General features: G+C 43.2%; 1 protein-coding gene across 10 annotated transcripts in view; it reads left to right on the forward strand.

Annotated features, from left to right (window-relative positions):
- Positions 1 to 16556, forward strand: part of CRACR2A (calcium release activated channel regulator 2A) — a 176244-nt gene that overhangs the window by 29706 nt on the left and 129982 nt on the right. The window lies entirely within an intron of this gene.

Genomic DNA, 16556 nt, shown 5'->3' on the forward strand with positions numbered 1-16556 from the left:
TCCTTACACTGTATATTATATCCTGTGGCTTATTTATTTCACAATGAGAGGTTTGTACCTCTTAATCCCATTCATCTATTTCACTTATCCTCCCACCCCCTCCCCTCTGACAAGCACTTGTTTGTTCTCTGCATCTATGAGTCTATTTCCATTTTGTTTTGTTTGTTTGTTTTTATTTGTTTTGGCTGCATCCAAAGCAATTGGAAATTCATGGGCCAGGGATGGAATCTGAGCCACAGTTGCCAGCTATGCCACAGCTGCCACCTACAGCAGATCCTTTAATCCACTGTGCTGGGCTGGGGATTGAATTTGTGCCTCCACAGTGACCTGGGCTCCTGGAGTTGAATCCTTAACCCACTGCACCACAGTGGGAACTCCATATTTAGGTCTTTAATACATTTGTATTTATTTTTGCATATGGTGTGAGAAAGCAGACCAGTTTGGTTTTTTTGCATGTAGCTGTCCAGTTTTCCCAGCACCATTTATTGGCAAGGCTGTCTTTTCTCTATTGCGTATTCTTGCTTCCTTTGTTGTGTATTAATTGACCATAGAGATGTGGGTTTATTTCTGGGCTCTATATTCACTGACGTATGGATCTGCTTTTGTGCCAGTGCCATACTGTTTTGATGACTATAGCTTTGTGATATAGTCTGAAGCCAGGGAGTGTGATTCCTCTAGCTCTGTTCGTCTTTCTCATGATTGTCTTAATCTATTGGGGGTCTTTTGTGTTTCCATACAAATTTTAGAATTGTTCTAGTTCTGTGAAAAATGACATTTTGACAGGGATAGCATTGAATCTGTAGATTGCCTTGAGGAGTATGGTCATTTAACAATTTTAATTCTTCTAATCCAAGAACACAGTGTATCTTTCCATCTGTTTGCATCCTCTTCCATTGCTTTCATCAGTGTCTTATAGTTTTCAGATCTTTTACCTCTTTAGTTAGATTTAGTATTTAGATGCAGTTGTAAACAGGATGATTTTCCTAATTTCTCTTTCTGATAGTTTTTTATTAGCATATAGAAATGCCACATATTTCTGTATGTGAATTTTATATCCTGCAACATTACTGAATTCATTTACTGTCTAGTAGTTTTTAGTAGTGTCTTGAGGATTTCCTATATATAGTATCATGTCATCTGCAAACATTGCTACTATTAATTGGCCTCGTAAAGAGTTTACTTTAGTGAAAGTCTCAGCTTTGCCTGCTCAGGGGTTTATATTTCTGGGAAATTTCAGAATGGTTCTATTCCTGCATCTACCTCTAGATGGCACTCTTCTCACCCCAGCCCTGATTGCAAGGTTTCCAAAAATGCCCAGGAAGAAGATGGCATGTGATCTACCCTGGAGAATGTTCCATGTGCACTTGAGAAGAATGTCCATTCTGCTGCTTTGGGATGGAAAGTTCTATAAATATCAATTAAGTCCATCTGGTCAAATGTGTCATTTTTAAAAAAAGATGTGTTTTTGTCATGTATTCATCATATGAAGTTTCTCTCTCCCCCCTCCTCTCTTCCCCCTTCCTTCCTTCCTGTCTCCCTCCCTCCCTTCCTCCCTTTTTCCTTCCTCCCTCCTTCCAGCCCTCAGCCCCCCCCACCATTCCTCCTAGGCCCACGCTGTCTGAACCACCCCTCTGCCCTCACTGACTCTGTCCCTCTCGTGTCACTCTGTTTTCTTCCCTCATTTATAATCATCTTGCTGAGTGGTTTTATTGTCCCAATCCCCCAGGAGTGTGTGAGTGAGATTGGGGGACCTCTCTTTTCTTCCCCACTGTGTCCAGGACTTGGAGGGAGCCAGATACATGATGCAGGCCCCGAATCAAGAGACTCGGCTCTTACAGGGGAGCGATTTCGAGGGCTTGAGCTGAAGCAGTCAGTGTCAGGATGGGAAGCAGAGGAGCTGCCAATCAATGTTCATGACAAAAACAACCTGCTGGACTGGGTGCCTGGAGAAGTGGGGCGGGGGGGGCTGGTGGGGAAAAGGAGGGAAAGATATTTCCTGTGTGGGTGGATTTGTGTGTGTGTGTGTGTGATACAATCAAAGAAAATGCCAGAAAGTGATTATCCCAATTTAACTGTCTGATCAAGACGCTGCTCTTTTAAAAAAAAAAACATATATATGTATATATACAGTGTTTTGGCTTCAAAACATTTAAGGTATCTGGAACTGCTTGCCTTTTCTAGATCCTTAATGTATGTTGGGCTCAGAGAGTGAAATTTACCGAAGTCAAAGAATGGAGGGTTTTACCGGTGGATGGAACGTCAGAGGTTGTTCAGTTCAGCAGAGGGAAAAACGCTCACGTTCAAAAGAGCTTTTGCCCAGTGGCTAAAGTGGGGAAAGAACCCAGGGGATGTCTAGTTATTTAAATCCATTGGGCAGCCCCGAATCTGGGTGCAGCTTCCAATGGCAGCAGAAGACATCTTTGGAATACTGGTGGCCTGTTTCGCACTGGCTTGTCCTTGTCTCTGTATTAACTCAGCTTGATTTCCCAGCTGTCACAGGCAGCATCCAACCTCATCATTTTCCATTTCAGGGCCGTTCCAGCTGCTGCTTGGGATTTATGGAGAAATTACTGCCTTTAGCAAAATGTTTGTTTTGTGTGTGTGTATGTGTGTGTGTGTGTGTGTGTGTGTGTGTGTGTGGTGTTTGCTGCATGCAGGGCATGCGGAAGTTCTTGCGCCACAGCAATGACCCAAGCTGCAGCAGTGACAACGCCAGATCCTTAACCCACTGCACCGGCAGGGAGCTCCATGTTTTGTGTTCTTAATGACACTGCTAGCCTCCTCCCAATCGGATATTTAAGAAGTCAGTCACCTGACGTACTGCGTCTTCACCTCTCCATCCCTCTTTCTGAGATAAGAGCCCTCCCTGTCCCTCTTCCCTTCTGCTTCCATTGCAGGACTTCCGGTCCCAGCTGGTGTTTTGTATTCCTTGTGCCAGCAGCCCAGGTAGTCTAGGCCATGCTTCCTGGAGGGGAGCTGGTAAAGGCGCTGCGTATTTGTGAGCCTTCTAACCCCTCCTGACCGTCTGCCTGGGGCTGCAGCTGCCTCCACTGAAGAACTTTGTTTGTCCCGTGGAATAAACAGTGATCAGGCAGATCCTAAAACACCTCCAGTCATTGTCCTGCCAGGGGTGCCCAGCCCACCTGGAACTCGAAACACAAGGGACCAGGTGTGTGGGGAGGGCATCCTCCCTTTCTCAGCTTCAGGAGAGACTGACCTCTGAGCAAGCCACACCCCGGGCCCCTCTCCCAGAGGTCAGTTCTTATCCCCGTGGCCCCTACGTAACTCTGGCCACCCTGGCCACCAAAACAGAGGAGTTCATTTTCCGTGTTCCATTCACAGCCTCCCAGCACCCACCAAACTTTGGCCTCAGGCTGGTGGGGCACTAAAGATCATCCAGTACAGTCATCTATATTTTTGTGACCAAACTGGGACATTCTCCACGTGTAATTTATGGATCTTGTCCAGATGGACCCTGAGTCTGTGTCTCCATCATTTAAGTACCTTTTGAGTCAGAGAAGGTTCATGTGGCCTATATGGAGATGAATTACAATCTTACCTGGGATTCAGTGTCCCACATGCCTTGCCTCCAACTTACATTTTGGACTCATCTGCTACTGCTCCCCAATACATAGTTTGTATTTTAGAAAAGGACATGGGAGTTCTCGCTGTGGCACAGTGGCTTAAAGATGCAACTGCAGGGGCTGGAGTCACCGTGGCGGCTCACGTTTGATCCCTGGCCCGGCACAGTGGGTTAAGGATCCAGCATTATTATAGCTGTGGCATAGGTCACAACTTGGGCTCGAATTCCATCCCTGGCCCAGGAACTTCCATGTGCACAGAAAAAAAGAAAGAGAGAATTTTCTCCCCGGGATCCCTGTGCCTTCCCATTTCTAAACGCCTCTTGTTCCAGGTATATATCCTTTCTTCTGCTCGTGGTCCGGCAGCTCTGTCACTCACAGTTATATCCCTCCCGAAGGCCGGATTTCAGCCACAGTTTTCCCAAAAGACTTTCCCCTCAAAGGTTTCGCCTTTCCTCCAAACTCTGATGGCTCAGTTGGTATCACTGTGACCTCACTACCCACGAGTTCAGATGTTTGCATTCGCACCTTACCAGCCTCCCGCTGCCATGAAGTGGTCACCTCGCCCAGGAGGACCGGCCATCCTCTGCTATCTCTGTCTGCCCCTGTGCCCCTCAGGTCACCTTCTGCATGTACTGGGAGCTCTGTAAACATCTGCCGTGGAATGAATGAGAATCAAGAAATGAGTGGTTAAGGACTTCGGGAGCCTGGAAAATCTCAGCTGGCGACGAGGTCCGGAGTAGAAGAGAAAGGCAAGAAAGAGCAGGAAATGTGCCCATGTGATCCCTTTTTGGAGGAAGCCAGCTGCAGCCCCAATGAAATTCTCTCCTTTCAAAAAAAAAAAAAAAAAAAAAAAGAGAGAGAGAGAGAAGAAAACCAAAAGCAGCAAACCCCGTTGGCAGAGGAAATGAGTTCATCAGTCTTTCACTCCTTCACAGATGTGCCCCTCAAGCCAAACTCAGTAGTCAGACACCACGTGACTCTAGCTGCAGCCTTCATCTTCCACCTAGGGTTTCTGGAACACGCACGCGCGCACACACACACACACACACATTCCTGGGGACAAACATCAAGTATTATAGTTGCTTGATAAGTATTTTTTTTTTTTTTTGGCTGCCCCAAGGCATACAGAATTCCTGGGCCAGGGATCAGATCTGAGCTGTAGTTGCCACCTGTGCCACAGCTGTGGCAACGTGGATCCTTAACCCACTGTGCCGGGCTGGGGGCTGTAGCTGCCCGAATTGAATTTATGTCCCAATGCTGCAAAGATACCACCAATCCCACTGCACCATAGTGGGAACTCCTTGATAAGTATTCTTGATGGGGCAGAAAGTCACCTGGGGTCTGCGAGTATAAAGCATTAAACTACATTAAAGTTCTTTTTTGTGTATAAAGGCCCATGTTGTAGATAAGAATTTGTTGTTGTTGTTGTTAGGGTTATAATAAGAGTTCTCATTGCAGCTCAGTGGCTTGAGGACCAGACACAGTGTCCATGAGGATGTGCGTTCGATCCCTGGCCTTGCTCAGTGGGTTAAGGATCTGGCGTAGCCACAAGCCATAGCGTAGGTTACCGATGTGGCTCGGATCCGGTGTTGCTTTGGCTGTGACCTGGGCCAGCGACTGCCGCTCCCCTTTGACCCTTAGCCTGGGAAATTTCATATTACAGGTGCGGCCATAAAAAGAAGAAAAAAAAGAGTAAGATTTATAAGAAATCCGCGTGGACCATCACATATCCGAAGTCACCCCATAATTGGGATGATAAAGAGCACCAAGGAAGTGGCTGAAACCTGGTGCCCTGTCCCAGAGCTCATGGCAGTGAAATATGAGAGTCCACGGAGACAAAAGGCAGCAGGAACGGCGTGGCCTGAACCAAGACTGGCTTTGGCTGGGGCCACCGTGCAGTCAGCCAGGGTCCATCAAGGGGAGGGAGAGGGAGTTTATGTCACAGCAGGATGTTGGTATCTGCGTGCGTGAAGAACCTGTCACTCTGTGCTTGTTACATCCGATGTCTCCCTTGCTGAATCACTACTGAGCATCAGACTTTCTTTTTATAGATGTATTGAAGTAGAGTTTACATACCTTAAAACTCACCCCTCGTGAGTGTGCAATTTAATTATTTTTATTAAATTTCTAGAGTTCTGCAACTGCCACCACCATCCAGTTTTAAAATCTTGCTATCATCCTAAAAATGTGGTCAAGGTCCTTTGTAGTCATCTCTCACTCCCAGACCCAGGTAGTCACTGATATGCTTTTCATCGCTGTAATTTGCCTTTTCTGGATATTTACTATAAGTGGAATCATATAATATATCAGGCTTTGCATCTGGCTGCTTGAAGCATGATTTGTTTAGGTTCATCCATGCTGTCATATGCACCAGGATTTCATTCCTTTTTATCACCTAATAGTATTCCGTTGTGTGGTTATACCACAGTGGGTTTATGCATTCCTCGCTGGTAGACCTTCGAATTATTTCCAGTTTGGAGCTATTATGAATAATGCTGCCATGAACATTCACTTAACAAGTCTCTGTGTGGGCAGGTCTTCATTTCTCTTGGATAGATGACTTAGAGTAAATTTGCAGGATTTGGGGTAATTTAATTTGGTCTGTTTAATTTAAACAACCAACCAGTTTTCCAAAGTAGATGTACCATTTTCACTCCTGCCTGGGTGTGTGAGGGTTCCCATGTCTTCAGAGCTTCATCAATACTGTCCCTTTGAATACAGCACACTAATGAGTGTGAGGTGGTGTCACATTTTGATTTTAATCTGCATTTCCTAGTCACTCATGGCGATAAGCCCGTTTTCATGGGCTTATTAGCTATTCATTTGTCTTCCTTGGCGAAACCTTTATTCAGGTCTTTTATCCATGTTTTAATCAGGTTGTTTGTCTTCTTCTTATTGAGTTGTGGAAGTTCTTTTTTATATTCTGACTCAGGTCCTTTATCAAAGACAGGCTTTGAAAATATTTTATCCCAGTCTGTGGCTGGATTTTTCCATTTGTTAAGGTTGTTTCTCGAAGCACAAAGGTTTTTCATTTTAATAAAGTGCAATGTATCCGTGTTTCTAATGCCTCCTGTTTTGGAACCATGAAGATTTTCATAAGGTTTCTCAAAGATTACTCTCCTAGGTTTTCTTCTGAAAGTCTTACAGTTTCCACTCTTACACTTAGGACTATGACCACTTTGAGTTATTTTTATGTGTGATGTGAGAGCAGGATCTGGGTCATGACTCTCCCCTAGCCCAGCCTTTATTGCTGCAAAGATGATCCCATTGAATGGTCTTGTTACTTCAGTGGAAAATCAGGAGTTCCCATCATGGCTCAGTGGCAATGAACCCAGTAAGTACCCATGAGGATTCTGTTCAATCCCTAGCCTTGCTCAGTGGATTAAGGATCCAGCATTGCCGTGAGCTGTGGTGTAGATCACAGACATGGCTCGGTTCCCTCATTGTTGTGGCTGTGGTGTAGACTAGCGGCTGCAGCTCCAACTCAACCCCTAGCCTGGAAACTGCCATATACCACAGGTGCAGCCCTAAAAAGACAAAAGAAAAAAAAAGAAAAGAAAAAGGAAGAAAATCAATTAATTGTACACGTAAAGTTTTATTGCTAGACTTTCAGTTCTGTTCCAATAATCTATAAACCCGTCTGGATGTCAATGCCACATTGCCTTGATCACTGATGCTTTCTAGTAAATTATCTAATCATGCAGTGTAAATCTTCTCAAATTTTCCCTCTTTTACAAAATTATCTTGGCTACCCTAGGCTTTTGCATTTTTTCCATGTACGTTTTGGGATTGACTTGTCATTTCTACCAAAGAATCAACTTAGGGAGAAATGATGTCTTAACAATATTGAGTTTTTCAGTCCGTGAACATTTCATCTTCATTTATTAAGATCTTTCCTTGGATTTAACTTGCTCTTCTTTTTCTAGTTTCCTAAGATGGAAACTTAGGCTATTGATTTTAGATTTCTCTTCTTTTCTGATAGATGCCTTCAATCCTATCATTTCCCTCCAAGCACTGCTTTCACTGAATTCAACAAATTTTGATAAGTCTTACTTCATTTTCATCTAGCCCCAAATATATTAAGATTTGTCTTGAGACAGGAAAGTAGGCAGTGGCTGGAGAGGTGGGTAGACCAACTTGACTTCTTGCTCCATGTGTTGTTTAGAAATGTGTGGTTCAATTTCCAAATATTTTGGGATTTCCAGCCATCTTTCTGTTGTTGACTTCTAGCTTAATTTTGTTGTGGTAAGAGCATACTTTGTATGATTTCTATTCTCTTTTTTAATCCTTCCACTTTTGAAGGAAATTTTTGCTGGGTATAGAATTTTAGGTTTGTGGTTGTTTTCTTTCAACATTTAAAATATTCCCTCCACCCTCTGACTTGCAAGGTTTCTGATGAGAAGCCCAATGGAGTATTTATCTGTGTTCCCCTATGAGTAAAAATGCCTTTGCCTTTGGTTTTTTGTTTTGTTTTGTTTTTCAGCTGGAATATAGAAGCCTAGAATTTATCCTGCTTGGTGTTCTCTGAGTTCCTACAGTTTGTTTTCTGTCATTAATTTTAGAAAATTCTCAGCCGTTATTACTCAGATTTCTTCTTTCCCTCTTTCTTTTCCTTATAATGTTCCCAGTACACACATGCTGAACAATTTGTAATCATCCCACAGTTCTTGGATATGCTGCTTTTTTGTTGTCATTGTTGTTTGTTTGTTTTTTCATTTTTTTCCTCCTTGCATTTCAGCTTAGAAATTTTCTGTTAACATCTTTTCAATCTCATTGATTCTTTCTTCAGCTGTGTCCAGTCTATGAGGAGCCCATCAATGGAATTCTTCCTTCACGTTGTGGGGTATTTGATTTCTGGCATTTCTTTTGATTCTTTCTTAGAATTCCTCTCTCTCCTCATCTTTATTTGTTCTTGCATGTTGTTTACTTTTTCATTAAAGCCTTTAACATATTAATCAGTTATTATTAGCTTCTTATCTCATAATTCCAAAATATGTGAAAATCTGAGTCTAGTTCTGATACTTGTTTTGTCTTTTCAGACTGTTTTTGCCCTGCCTTTTAGACATCGTGTAGTTGTAGGGACTGAGGCAAAGAAGACTTTAAGTGTGAGATTTTATGTTAATCTGGCTAAAAGCTGGGCTGTGTTAATTTAAAAACAAATTATTGGGGTATAGTTGATTTACAGTGTTGTATTAGTTTTGGGTGTACAGCAAAGTGAATCAGATATGCATGTGTATATACATCCATTCTCTTTTCCCATGGAGGATTTTATGGAACATTGAGTAGACCTCCCTGTGCTATACAGTAGGTTCTTGTTAGTTTTCTGTTTTATATTTAGTAGTGTGTATGTGTTAATCCCATCTTCCAATTTACCCCCCTCCCCATGATTCCTTTTGGTAACCATAAGTTTGATTTCAAAATCTGTGAGTTTATTTCTGCTTTATAAATAAGTCCTTTTGTATCATTTTTACTAGACTCCACTTGTAAATGATATATGATATTTGTCTTTCTGTCTGACTTACTTCATTTAGTATGATAATCTCTAGGTCCATTCATAGTGCTACAAATGGCATTATCCCATTCTTTTTTATAGCTGAGTAATATTCCACTGTAATATTCCACATCTTCTTTATCCATTCTCTGTCCACGGACATTTAGGTTGTTTGTATGTCTTGGCTATTGTAAATAGTGCTGTGATGAACATTGGGATGCATGTATCTTTTTGAATTATGGTTTTCCCTGGGTAGATACTCAGGAGTGGGATTGCTGGGTCATATGGTAATTCTATATTTGGGTTTTTTTTTTAATTTTTATGGGCACACCCACAGCATATGGAAGTTCCCGGGGGGCCAGGGATCGAATCTGAGCCTCAGCGGCCAACTACACTGCAGCTGTAGTAAAGTCAGACCCTTTTAACCCACTGTTCTGGGCTGGGGATTGAACCCGTACCTCTGTGGTGACCTTAGGCACTGCAGTTGAATTCCAACCCACTATGCTGCAACAGGAACACCTCAATATTTAGTTTTTTAAGGAACTTCCATACTGTTCTCCATAGTGGTTGCACCAGCTTGCATTCCCACCAACAATGTAGGAGGGTTCCCTTTGCTCCACACCCTTTCCAGCATTTTGTGTTTAATGTTTACTGTAGCTGTAGCATCCTTGTGTTTTTCAGCTGTTTTGGTTGAAATCTGCAATTATTATCCTGACTCTGAGGATGTGGTGGTCAGGCGTTGGGGACAGGAAGCGGTCTATATAATCTTAGGACTAAATCTTAGTCTTTTCATGCGTCTGAGTCTCTGAGCTGTGCCCTTCAGAGCTTTTCCTTTTTCTTTCTTTTTCTTTTTTTTCCCCTTTATTTGTTTGTTTACTTGTGATATAGTTGATTTACAAGGCTGTGTTAATTTTAGGTGTACAGCAAAGTGATTCAGTTATACATATTTGTAAATTTATTTTTTTATGTCTTTTTTGTCTTTTTAGGGCTGCACCCACGGCATATGGAGGTTCCCACGCTAGGGGTCCAATTGGAGCTGTTGCTGCTGGCCTACAGCACAGCCACAACCATGCGGGATCTGAGCTGTGTCTGCAACCTACACCATAGCTCACAGCAATGCCAGACCCTTAACCCACTGAGCAAGGCCAGGGCTCGAACCCGCAACCTCATGGTTCCTAGTCGGATTCATTTCCTCTACGCCACGACAGGAACTCCTCGTATTTGTAAATCTATTCCATTTCAGATTGTTTTCCATTATAGGTTGTTATAAGATATTGACCATAGTTCCCTGTGCTCTCCAGTAGGCCCTTGTTGGTTACCTATTTTAGGTACAGTAGTGTGGATACCTTCAGGTGAGGCAGGAAGGCTATAGGGAACTGCTGTTGCCTGATTCCCCTCCCCCAAGAGGATCAGACTTCGGGAAAGTCGGTCCCCTGGAGAGCGGAATTTTACCTTGGCAAACACTCCAGGCAAATATAACTATGGTTACTCCCCCCAACTCCTGCCTGGAACATGAGGGAGCTGCTATCAGCTCCTTACCTGGAGAATCTAGAGGGTTCTGAAAATAGAGCTCATAGAAGTGGGTGGCGGGGGGGATGACTCCCTAAAACTGCTGGAGAGTCTCCCTCTCCAGCAGATCCACACGCAGCCTCCAGCAACTCAGAATGATCATTTCAGTGTTCCTACCCTTTTCTGGCTACAGCGGGTTCTTCTCCAGGTCGGCTGGAGGAGGCTGTGATTCTTCTTACTCACCTCTCTCCCCAGGGTGGTGCTTCGCCTGCAACATCCATGTCCTGATGGGTCTAAGAAAGTCATCTCTTTTCAGTTTATTCAGCTTTTACCTTGGAAGGATAGGAGTGATGAATTCTAAGCTCTTTGCACGTCACAACTGAAGCTGGAATCCCTCCATTCTTTTACTTTGCATCTCATTGCGTCTTTAACTCCAAGCCTCTTTTCTTGTTGACAGCATATCATGGGGTCTTGCTCTTTTTCATTCGGCCTGACAGTCTGTACCTTTTATGTAGAATATGTTCAGTGACTATTCCGTACCCAGTTCCATGTGTGGGATTTTCTCCCTCACACCACCAACCAATTCTCTGATGCCATTTGGGTGTCCTACAATTCAACTCAATTCTGACACCATTGACCTAGAAATAGCAGCCAACTCCACAGGCTGAGGGCTCAGTTCCACAAGATGACCCCCTAACTCGGACACCAATTGCAAATCCAGGTTGTGACCTGTGCTTCTGACCCCTCAGCTGTAAATTAGAGGTCCCCATGACCCCCTGCTCTGGTTTGATTAAATTGCTAGAGTGGCTTAGAGAGCTCAAGAAAACCAAGGATATCAAAAGATAGAAATCAACAGCCAGATAAAAATACACAGCACCAGCTCACCAACAAAGGAGCTTCTGTCCTGGTAGAGTTTGGGGCCAAGCATGGTGGCACTTGGAAGTGTTCTGGTTCACCAACCTGGAAGGTCTCCAAACCCATCCTTTTGGGTTTTTATGGAGGCCCTATTACATAGGCATGACAGATTGTAATTAATTGACTATTAAAATGTAATTACTGTTACTATTGTCATGGGCTATTGCAACTAACCCAACGTGCAGCCCTTCTCCCTTCCCCAGCTATCAAGAGGTGGGACTGAAAGTTGCAGCTCTCAATTCATAGTTGGTTCCCCTGGCAACCAGCCCCCCCCATCTTTAGGGGATTTCCAAAAATCCTCTCATTGACATAAGCTCAGTTGCGGTCGAAAGGGGCTTATAAATAACAAGACATTCATTTTATCTTTATAGTTATAAAACTGTTCCAGAAACTGAGGACAAGAGACTAAATGGTATAACAAAAGAGGCCTCTAATGCTGTTATCCCTTAGGAAATTCCAAGGGTTTGGGGAGCTGTGAGTCAGAAACTGGACAAAGACCAAATATATATTTCTTATCAGAAATCATAACATCACAGTAGTCCATCTGTATATAGCATAATTACTAATATGATTGGATTTACATCTGCTATTTTGGTATTTTTTTTCCTATTTTTCTCATGTCTTTTTTTTTTTTTTTTTTTTTTTTTTGCCATTTCTTGGGCCGCTCCCGCGGCATATGGAGTTTCCCAGGCTAGGGGTCGAATCGGAGCTATAGCCACCGGCCTACACCAGAGCCACAGCAACACGGGATCCGAGCCGCCTCTGCAACCTACAGCACAGCTCACTGTGCTGGATCCTTAACCCACTGAGCAAGGCCAGGGACCGAACCCGCAACCTCGTGGTTCCTAGTTGGATTCGTTAACCACTGCGCCACGACGGGAACTCCTCTCATGTCTTTTTAAATTCCTCTCCTCCTCCCTTCCTTCTCTCTTTTGTGTTAAATAAATATCTTTAAGGGTATCATTTTAATTCCTCTGTTGATTTTTTTTGGCTATATTTTTAGCACTTGCTTAGTGGTTGCTGTAAGTATTACAATATGCGTCTCAACTTACCATAGTCTAATTCAGAATGACACCAAAATAATTCTAGAAACTTTGTGCTAATATGTTTTCTTTTTTAAAGATTTTTATTATAGTTGATTTACAATGTTCTGTCAATTTCTGCTGTACAGCAAAGTGACCCAGTCATATATATAATATATATATATGTATATTTTCCTCTTCTCACATTATCCTCCACTGTGTTCCATCACAAGTGACTAGATATAGTTCCCTAGTCATTGCCCATTGTTGCACAGCAGGAGCTCATTGCCCATTGTTCTAATATATTTTCCTTTCCTCTCCCCTTCCTTGCTCCATTACTATAATATCTATTTCTGCCCAATAATGCAGTGTTATAACTTTTGCTTTATACGCCTTCTTTTAAAGAAGTTAGGAAAAGAAATGAGAAATATATTTTTAGAGTTTTTTTTGGTGTTTACTCATACATTTATCATTTCTGAAATGACTCTCTTCATTTCTTATTGTGGTTTTGAGTATCATTTGGTGTTTCTTTCTTTCAACTGAAAGGACTTCCTGTAGCATTTCTTATAAGGTGTGTCTACTCGTAAAACATTATCTTGGTCTTTGGTTATCTGGAAATGTGTTTACTTTGCTCTCATTTGTGAAGGATGATTTTGCTGGATACAGAATTCTTTTTTTTATTTTTATTTTTTTAGATACAGAATTCTTGGTCAATAGATATTTTAGCACTATGAATATGTCGTTGCATTGCTTTGTGGCCTCCATTGTTTCAGAATTGACTCATTTGTGTAATTTCTATCTTTTTATTGAGATTTTTAAAATTCGTTGAATCATTGTCGTCATACTTTCCTTAAACTTTTGAATAGAGTTTCTTTTAATTACTTAAGCATATTTCCCATTGCTGTGGTAAAGATTTAGTCTGATAAACCCAACATTTTAAGGACACACAGAAACAATTTCTACTAACTACTCTTTTTTTTTTTTTTCCTAAATATGGTCACACTTTCTTCTTGCTTTGCGTGTCTTGTAACTTCTTTGTTGAAAGCTGGATATTCTGCAGAGTATATTTAGTGACTATGTCTTCTAATTTCCTCCTGAGCCGTGTTGTTTTTTGGTGTGTGTGTTTATTTAATAACTTGCCTGGACTAAATTTGCCTCCTCTGCAATGTGTATCCATGAGGGCCTCTGCTGTTTTGTTTTTCTGGAATTTTATTTATTTATTTTTTTTGCCACACCCGTGGTGTGTGGAGGTTCCCAGGCAAGGGATCAAACCTGTGCCACAGCAGTGACAATGCCGGATCCTTTATCCTCTGAGCCACCAGGGAACTCCTCTAGTGTTTTATCCTAAAACCTAGCTTTCTATAGTCATCCCTGCGTCAGTGTTTGGCCAAGGATTGGTCACAGGTTGGGCTCAAATACCGTGAGCCCATAAGACCTCCTCTCTCTGCTGATAGATCCCTGGTGAGCTGGGCAGCACACTCAGATGTACTGCTTTCCCCGCAAGTCTGCCAGGGCTTCTATTTCCCATCAGGCCCTTGTATTCCACTGGACGTGTGGACAGAGGCCAGGGCTGTGTGGGTGGCATGGCGACTCTGTATTTTCATTGGTTGCACGCACCCTTGGGGTACCCATGATGTGTGCAGAGCTCATTGATGCCCCCCACCTGCCTCACCTCCCTCGATCTCCTGTCAAGTGACCGAGTGCTCACCGGTCCATTGCTTGCCAATGTCAAGCTAGCAGAGCTGCCGGCCCTCCCTGTCCACTTGCCTCTGAGATCACCATGTAAGCTGATGCCTCTCCAAATAAAGACAGACCACTCTGTCAGTGGCAAAGCGCTGCTAGTTTTTACAACCTGCCCTGGTCGAACCATCAAACAGCAGAGCTGCGGGGTTGGGAACAGCTCCAGGCAAGAACACAAATTCTGTTGTTGGGGGAACAGACGTTTCTCAGTTTGTGGCCTGTCTTCGATCAATTTCCAGAGTGCTGCAATGGTTGTTTTTTGACAGTTTTGACCAAACTTTAGAGTTGCTTTTTGGGGAAATGGTTTACCCAACTCCTCACGTTCCTACTTTGGGAATGACCTTCAGAGCAGGAGGCTTTTATTGTATTTTTCCTGCGCCTGGACACATGATCCACAAAGAGGGTGGGAGCTCTGGGCTGCAAGCTCTCTGATCTGGACTCTGCCCCTTACCCGCTCTTACCTTTTGCCATCTCCTCAGCGGAAAAACCTAGCAGAAGACGGTGATCGCCACAGTTTTCTCCATTTTGAAAATGTTACATTTCTAACAGGATTCAGCTAGGACAATACACAGTGGACCTAAAGAGATTAATTGATTTCACCCTTTCCATGGCCGTGATGTCATTTGTGGGTCAACGTCACATGAGGTTATGTGTGTGTGTTCCATCTAAGCAGAGGCAGGTCCTTTGACTCCCCTAAACAGTCCTTGAGGAGGGACCAAGACCCCGCCCCCAAAGCTATAATATTGTTTCCTGGAGTTCCCTTCTTGGCACAGCGGAAACGAATCCAACTAGGAACCATGAGGTTGTGGGTTCGATCCCTGGCCTCGCACAGTGGGTTAAGGATCTGGCATTGCCGTGAGCTGTGGTGTAGGTCACAGATGAGTCTCGGATCCTGCGTTGCTGTGGCTGTGGTGTAGGCCTGCAGCTGTAGATCCGATTCGACCCCTAGCCTGGGAACCTACATATGCCACGGGTGCGGCCCTGAAAAGACAAAAAGACAAAAAAAAAAAAAATGTTTCTGGACTGCTCCTCTCTGGTCTCTGCATCCTCTCCCTTCCCTGATGAGCAACTGTTTGAACCTGCCCTTTGGAACTCGGGGAAGGTCATGGAGGCTGAAGTTTAGTCCCTACAAACAAGCAATGGAGGGCACAGAAAGGTTTGCATGCCTAGGCGCCCCACAAGGCACTAGCTAGGTTCCATTAGGAGGACTTTCAACTTCTTAAATCAGTAGTAGAATCCTATTATAATTCTGACCTTTTTTTTTTTTTTTTTTTTTTGGCTGCACTTGTGGCATGTGGAAGTTCGTGGGCCAGGGTTCAAACCTGTGTTACATCAGTGATCTGAGCTGCTGCTGTGACAACACTGGGTCCTTAACCCACTGGGCCACCAGGGAACTCCCAAATTCTGATCTTTTTTTTTTTGCTCTGCTTTTGAGGGCTGCACCCGTAGCATATGGAAGTTCCCAGGCTGGGGGTCTAATTGGAGCTACAGCTGCAAGCCTACACCACAGCCATAGCAATGCTGGATCCGAGCCATGTCTGGGACTTACACCACAGCTCATGGGAACCCTGGATCCTTAACCCCCTGAACAAGGCCAGGGATCGAATCCTCACGGTTCCAGGTCGGATTCGTTTCTGCTGCGCCACAATGGGAACTCCCCATATTCTGATTTTTATACTATCTAGTGAGGTATTTTATAGCCTCTGTATTGTTTGTCTCGAAATCATGTTAATCGGTTGTCATTTTACTTTTTCTTTTCTAATGGGTCAAGAAATGGCTGCATATTTTAAAATAGGTCATGTAATGTTTATCTTCTCAAATTCCAAATTGTCAATGGGTGTAATTTTTGATGTCAAAAGCTATTCTTGGTTGAGAGCACCAGCTTAGAAAAATCAAACTTTTTTATTTTTCTGGCACCAAAAGAAAACATCTTCCCCAAATGGCGATGTCCTGACAAACATGGGATGGTGAAGGACTGAAACAATCCGGAGCCGTTCTGCAGCATAACTGGCAGCAGCTCCTCTTTGTTCTCACTGCTCTGAGGACCTAGGTGCCTCCTCCAGACTCTAGACCTGCAAGCCGATGGCTTACAGTTTCTTATTTCCTACTTTATTACATTAATAGCCAGGCACTGGGGCTGGGTTTTGTGTATGTGTAACCATGCACGAGAAAGCGAAATTAGTAGGACAAAAGATCTGTATGTCCCTTTCCCAGAGATTCTATAAATAGTAAAATAGGAGATAATAAAACATTCATTTCATCATTCCCAGAAGAGCTAATTCTATCTCTATTTTG

The sequence above is a fragment of the Sus scrofa genome, chromosome 5 (genome assembly GCF_054392235.1).
Source record: "Sus scrofa isolate SSC_HxYL_T2T_F1_AM1 chromosome 5, Sscrofa_HxYL_maternal_Yorkshire_Landrace_v2.0, whole genome shotgun sequence".
Lineage (NCBI taxonomy): Eukaryota > Metazoa > Chordata > Mammalia > Artiodactyla > Suidae > Sus > Sus scrofa.